The sequence below is a fragment of the Camelus dromedarius genome, chromosome 22 (genome assembly GCF_036321535.1).
Source record: "Camelus dromedarius isolate mCamDro1 chromosome 22, mCamDro1.pat, whole genome shotgun sequence".
Lineage (NCBI taxonomy): Eukaryota > Metazoa > Chordata > Mammalia > Artiodactyla > Camelidae > Camelus > Camelus dromedarius.
Genome location: NC_087457.1, coordinates 30,756,144 through 30,762,949, shown reverse-complemented (window position 1 = coordinate 30,762,949; position 6,806 = coordinate 30,756,144).

Below are 6,806 nucleotides of genomic sequence, written 5' to 3'. Positions count from 1 at the left end.
CGGAGCGCCGACCAGAGCAGCGGAGCTACCGGCGGCGCAGGTAGAGGGAGAGCGCCCCCCCCCCCCCCCCCCCCCCCCCGCCTTTCGGGCAGGAACACAGCCCCTGACCGAGGTGCTGGGAGGGGGCACGACCCGCCCTCCTACCTGGCCAGTCTGCAACATCTGACTGCGGCATCCGGAGGGGCAGCGACCCGCCCGCCCACAGCAGAGGAGAGCTACACCTGACCCAGTGTTAGGAGGAAGCGCGATCTGTTTGCCGACAGGTGCTGGGAGCAGCACAGAAGAGGGCGCCAACGGAGGGCCTCTGAAAACAGCAAGCTGAGCTTCCAAAACAGGACGAAGACAGAAAGACTTCACATTAAAAGCACACAGACTCCAGGAGAACACCGACACCCCCCCCCCCGTTTTTTTTTTAAATCTGTTTTTACCTGTTCTATTTTCTATTACTCTCTTAATTTTTACTTCTTAATTCATTTCTATTTCTCTTGGGTTTTGATGTCCTGTTATTGATTAGACACAGGTTTCAAATACATCTATTCATCTCCCCCCCTTTTTTTGTAAAGGTTTTAGAAGGACGTCTCAACCCGATTAATACTCTGCTTCAACTCGCTCTTGTATTATTCATTATACACTGTTTTCAAACCCTCTTTCTCCCTTCTTTTAAAATTCTTTCTTTCTCTCTCTTATTTTTTTTTCTTTTTTCCCTAAGTTCTATTCCTAAATAGGCATTAGATAGATAAAATACTTAAGGACCAAAATAAACAACTGATACTCCATAAACCACAGTGCCAAAGAGGTATGAGCAAGATGAAGAAGCAGAAAAACCTTTCCCAATTAAAAGAACAAGAGAAATCCCCTGAAAGAAAGATCAACGAAATAGACATCGATAGCCTACAAGATCAAGATTTCAAAAAAGGAGTGATCAAATTGCTGAAGGAATTAAAAGAGATAGTGTTTAGAGATATAAAATATGTCAAAAATGAAATTGAAGCTATAAAGAAGAGCCAAGTAGAATGGGTAAACTCATTGACAGAGATGAGGAATGATCTAATAGCTGTGCAAAGCCGACTAGATAATGCAGAGGAACGAATTAGTGATCTAGAAGACAGGGCAATAGAAAGCACCCATTCAGAAGAACTACAAGATAAGCAAATAAAAAATAATAAAAATAACATAAGGGACCTATGGGATAATATAAAGCGTCCCAATCTTCGCATAATAGGGGTCCCAGAAGAAGAAGAAAGATCAAAGGGGATTGAAAAGGTTTTTGAAGAAATCATGACTGAAAACTCCCCAAACTTAAAGAAGGAATCAGATATCCAAGTACAGGAAGCTCAGAGGGTCCCAAACAGGAAGAATCCAAATAGACCCACACCAAGACACATCATAATCAAGATGGCCAGAGTCAAGGATAAAGAAATGATTCTAAAGGCAGCAAGAGAAAAGCAAAGAGTAAGTTACAAGGGAACCCCCATAAGGCTCTCAGCTGATTTCTCTACACAAACACTACAGGCCAGAAGGGAGTGGCAAGATATATTCAAAGCCCTGAATGAAAAAAAGATGCAGCCTAGGATCCTTTATCCAGCAAGGCTATCCTTTAGGATAGAAGGAGAAATAAAGAGTTTCACAGACAAAAAACAGCTGCAGGAGTTTAGCAACACTAAACCCATGCTAAAAGAAATATTGAAAGGGCTATTCTAAATAGAAAAGCAGCAGGATGCTACAGAAATGAGAAACACACAACTGGAAAGGTGATAACTCATGAATTACAAATAAAGTAAACATGAAATTATAAAAGAAGACATACAAATCACTGAGAGTGGGAGAGGGAGGCAGGGAAATATAGAATTTTTTTTCTTTCTTTTTTAAATTTTTTTAACAGTAGGATGGGTTTGAGATCATGTTACTATCAGTTTAATAAAAACAGTTATAGTAATGGGTTAATAGATTTACAAAAAAGGGTAACCACAAGCCAAAAATTTACAAAGGAGTCACAAAAATTAAATAAAATCCATGATAATACAAAGGAAAATTACCAAACCACAAAAGGAAGAAGAAAGGAACAAAGAGGATATACCAATTCAACTGCAAAGATAAGTTCAAAATGGCAATAAACACACATCTATCATTAATTACTGTAAATGTTAATGGACTAAATGCTCCAGTCAAAAGACATAGAGTGGCAGACTGGATAGATAATAAAGCAAGAACCTTCAATATGCTGCATACAAGAGACCCACTTTAGGGAGAAGGACACATATAGATTGAGAGTGAAAGGATGGAAAAGGATATTCCATGCAAATGGAAAAGCCAAAAAAGCAGGTGTTGCAGTACTGATCTCAGACAAAATAGACTTTAAAACAAAGGCCATAAAGAAAGATAAAGAAGGACATTTTATAATGATTAAAGGAGTGATACAAGATGAGGATATTACACTCGTTAATATATATGCACCCAATATAGGAGCACCTAAGTACATACAAGAATTACTAACAGAGATAAAGGGGGATATTGGTGGGAATACAATCATAGTTGGAGATTTTAACACTGCATTAACATCACTAGACAGATCTTCCAGACAGAAAATAAACAAGGCAACAGAGAAATTAAATACTACAATAGAAAAACTAGATTTGGTGGATATTTTCAGAGCATTACACCCCCCAAAAATAGGATATACATTCTTTTCAAGTGCACATGGAACATTTTCCAGGATCGATCATGTACTTGGGCACAAAAGAAACCTCAACAATTTTAAGAAGATAGAAATTATCTCAAGCATCTTTACTGACCACAATGCCATGAAACTGGAAATCAACAACAGAGAAACAAAGGAGAAAAAAAGGAAAGCATGGAGATTAAACAATATGTTATTGAAAAAACAATGGATCAATGAGTAAATCAAAGCAGAAATTAAAAAATACCTTGAGACAAATGATAATGAAAGCACAACCACTTAAAACCTATGGGACACAGCAAAGGCCGTGATAAGAGGGAAGTTTATAGCAATACAGGCCTTCCTCAAAAAAGAAGAACAATCTTAAATAAACAATTTAACCCACCACCTGAATGAATTAGAAAAAGAAGAACAAAAAAACCCAAAAAGCAGCAGAAGGAAGGAAATAATAAAGATCAGAGAGGAATTAAATACAGTAGAGATTAACAAGACCACAGAAAAAATCAACCAAACCAAAAGCTGGTTTTTTGAAAAACTAAATAAAATTGACAAACCTCTGGCCAAACTCACAAAGAAGAAAAAAGAGAGCACAAATTAGCAAAATAAGAAAGGAAAATGGAGAAATTACAACAAACAAAATAGAAATACAGAATATCATACGAGAATATTATGAAAAACTATATGGAACCAAACTGGATAACCTAGAGGAGATGGACAAGTTTCTGGAAACATACTGTCCACCAAGGCTAAATCAAGAAGAATCTGAACACTTGAACAATCTGATCACTAGAAAGGAAATAGAAATAGCAATTAAAAACCTCCCTACAAATAAAAGTCCAGGACCGGACGGCTTCACCGGGGAATTCTACCAAGCATACAAAGAAGAACTCATACCAGTCCTTCTCAAACTCTTCCAAACAATTGAAAAGGAGGGAATACTCCCAAACTCATTCTATGAAGCCACCATCACCCTGATACTAAAACCAGGCAAAGACACTACAAAAAAAGAGAATTATAGGCCAATATCACTGATGAACATAGACGCCAAAATCCTCACCAAAATTTTAGCAAATAGAATCCAACAACACATAAAAAAGATTATACATCATGACCAAGTGGGGTTCATCCCAGGGACACAAGGCTGGTTCAACATACGCAAATCAATCAATGTAATACATCACATCAACAAGAGAAAGGACAAAAACCACATGATCATCTCAATCGATGCAGAAAAAGCATTTGATAAAATTCAACACCCATTTATGATAAAAACTCTCGCCAAAGTGGGTATAGAGGGAACATATTTCAACATAATAAAAGCTATATATGACAAACCTACAGCCAGCATAGTACTCAATGGTGAAAAACTCAAAAGCTTCCCACTAAAATCTGGGACAAGACAAGGATGCCCACTATCACCACTCCTATTCAACATAGTCCTAGAAGTCCTAGCCACAGCAGTCAGGCAAGAGAAAGAAATAAAAGGGATCCAAATTGGAAAAGAAGAGGTAAAAGTGTCATTATATGCTGATGACATGTTACTATATATAGAAAACCCTAAAAGGTCCACACAAAAACTACTAGAGCTGATTGAAGAATTCAGCAAGGTAGCAGGTTACAAAATTAACGTTCAAAAATCAGTTGCATTTCTTTACACTAACGATAAATCAACAGAAGAAGAAAGTAAAGAAACAATCCCCTTTAAAATAGCACCCAAAGTAATAAAATATCTGGGAATAAATCTAACCAAGGAGGTGAAAGAATTATACACAGAAAACTATAAACCATTGATGAAGGAAATTAAAGAAGACTTTTAAAAATGGAAAGATATTCCATGCTCTTGGATTGGAAGAATCAATATTGTTAAAATGGTCACACTGCCCAAGGCAATCTACAGATTTAATGCAATCCCTATCCAATTACCCAGGACATATTTCACAGAACTAGAACAAATCATAATAAAATTTATATGGAACCATCAAAGACCTAGAATTGCCAAAGCATTACTGAAGAGAAAGAAAGAGGCTGGAGGAATAACTCTCCCAGACTTCAGACAATACTATAGAGCTACAGTCATCAAGACAGCATGGTATTGGTACCAAAACAGACATATAGACCAATGGAACAGAATAGAGAGCCCAGAAATGAACTCACAAACTTTTGGTCAACTAATCTTCGACAAAGGAGGCAAGAATATACAATGGAATAAAGACAGTCTCTTCAGCAAATGGTGTTGGGAAAAATGGACTGCAGCATGTAAAACAATGAAGCTAGAACACTCCCTTACACCATATACAAAAATCAACTCAAAATGGATTACAGACTTAAACATAAGACAAGATACAATAAACCTCCTAGAGGAAAACATAGGCGAAACATTATCTGACATACATTTCAAAAATTTTCTCCTAGAAGAAATAAAAGCAAGAATAAACAAATGGGACCTAATGAAACTTACAAGCTTCTGCACAGCAAAGGAAACCAGAAGTAAAACAAGAAGAAAACCTACGGAATGGAAGAAAATTTTTGCAAGTGAAATCGACAAAGGATTGATCTCCAGAATATATAAGCAGCTCATACGACTCAATAAGAAAAAAATAAACAACCCAATCCAAAAATGGGCAGAAGACCTAAACAAGCAATTCTCCAAGGAAGACATACAAATGATCAAAAAGCACATGAAAAAATGCTCAATATCACTAATTGTCAGAGAAATGCAAATCAAAACTATAATGAGGTATCACCTCACACCAGTCAGAATGGCTGTCATTCAAAAATCTACAAATGACAAATGCTGGAGAGGCTGTGGAGAAAGGGGAACCCTCCTACACTGCTGGTGGGAATGCAGTCTGGTGCAGCCACTATGGAAAACAGTGTGGAGATTCCTCAAAAGACTAGGAATAGACTTACCATATGACCCAGGAATCCCACTCCTGGGCTTGTATCCAGAAGGAAATCTACTTCAGGATGACACCTGCACCCCAATGTTCATAGCAGCACTATTTACAATAGCCAAAACATGGAAACAGCCTAAATGTCCATCAACAGGTGACTGGATAAAGAAGAGGGTGTATTTTTTACAATGGAATACTACTCAGCCATAAAAACCGACAACATAATGCCATTTGCAGCAACATGGATGCTCCTGGAGAATGTCATTCTAAGTGAAGTAATCCAGAAAGAGAAAGAAAAATACCATATGAGATCGCTCATATGTGGAATCTAAAAAACAAAAACAAAAACAAAGCGTAAATACAGGACAGAAATAGACTCAGAGACAGAGAATACAGACTTGTGGTTACCAGGGGGGTGGAGGGTGGGAAGGGATAGACTGGGATTTCAAAATTGTAGAATAGATAAACAAGATTACACTGTATAGCACAGGGAAATATACACAAAATGTTATGATAACTCACAGAGAAAAAAATGTGACAATGAGTGTGTATATGTCGATGAATGACTGAAAAATTGTGCTGAACACTGGAATTTGACACAACATTGTAAAATGATTATAAATCAATAAAAAATGTTAAAAAAAAAGTAGCAGTGAGATAATATATCCAGGTCTCCTTACTACTAAACATAATTTTTTTCCCTTAGAGCCACAGTGACTTTGGATGTATACTGAGGGTAAGTTTTCTTTGAGTCCTTGGGGTAGTGTACACATTCATCAAAGTTTGAGCCACAGCACAGGGAACCTCTGTCAAATCATGAAAATAGTAAACTTGCCACTATATATTTTATTACTTAAAGTCTAGCACATTCATTCATCCATCTCTCATTTGAAATATGTCAAATTTTTCTCTTGTGTCTGAAATGTATTCAAATATATTTTCTTTGAGAGTTGTCCTTCATGTGTCTTTTTTAAGTGCTGAATTTTGGTATTCACTTTGTTATGTTTGTTGATCTGATATTTGTGACTCAACTAGAAAATGCATAATAACATTCCCTGCCCCCAATAAAATAATAAATCCCCAAATTGTTGAAGAATTTCTATAGCAGCTGCTTTCTACCAAGTACCATTGAATTCCGTTGTCTTGGCAGAATGCAATATCTATTAATTATCACAAAATTCTAAAAGCCTCCAGCTTCACAATGGAAACTATGTTGTGTTTATTTTTATGCGAAG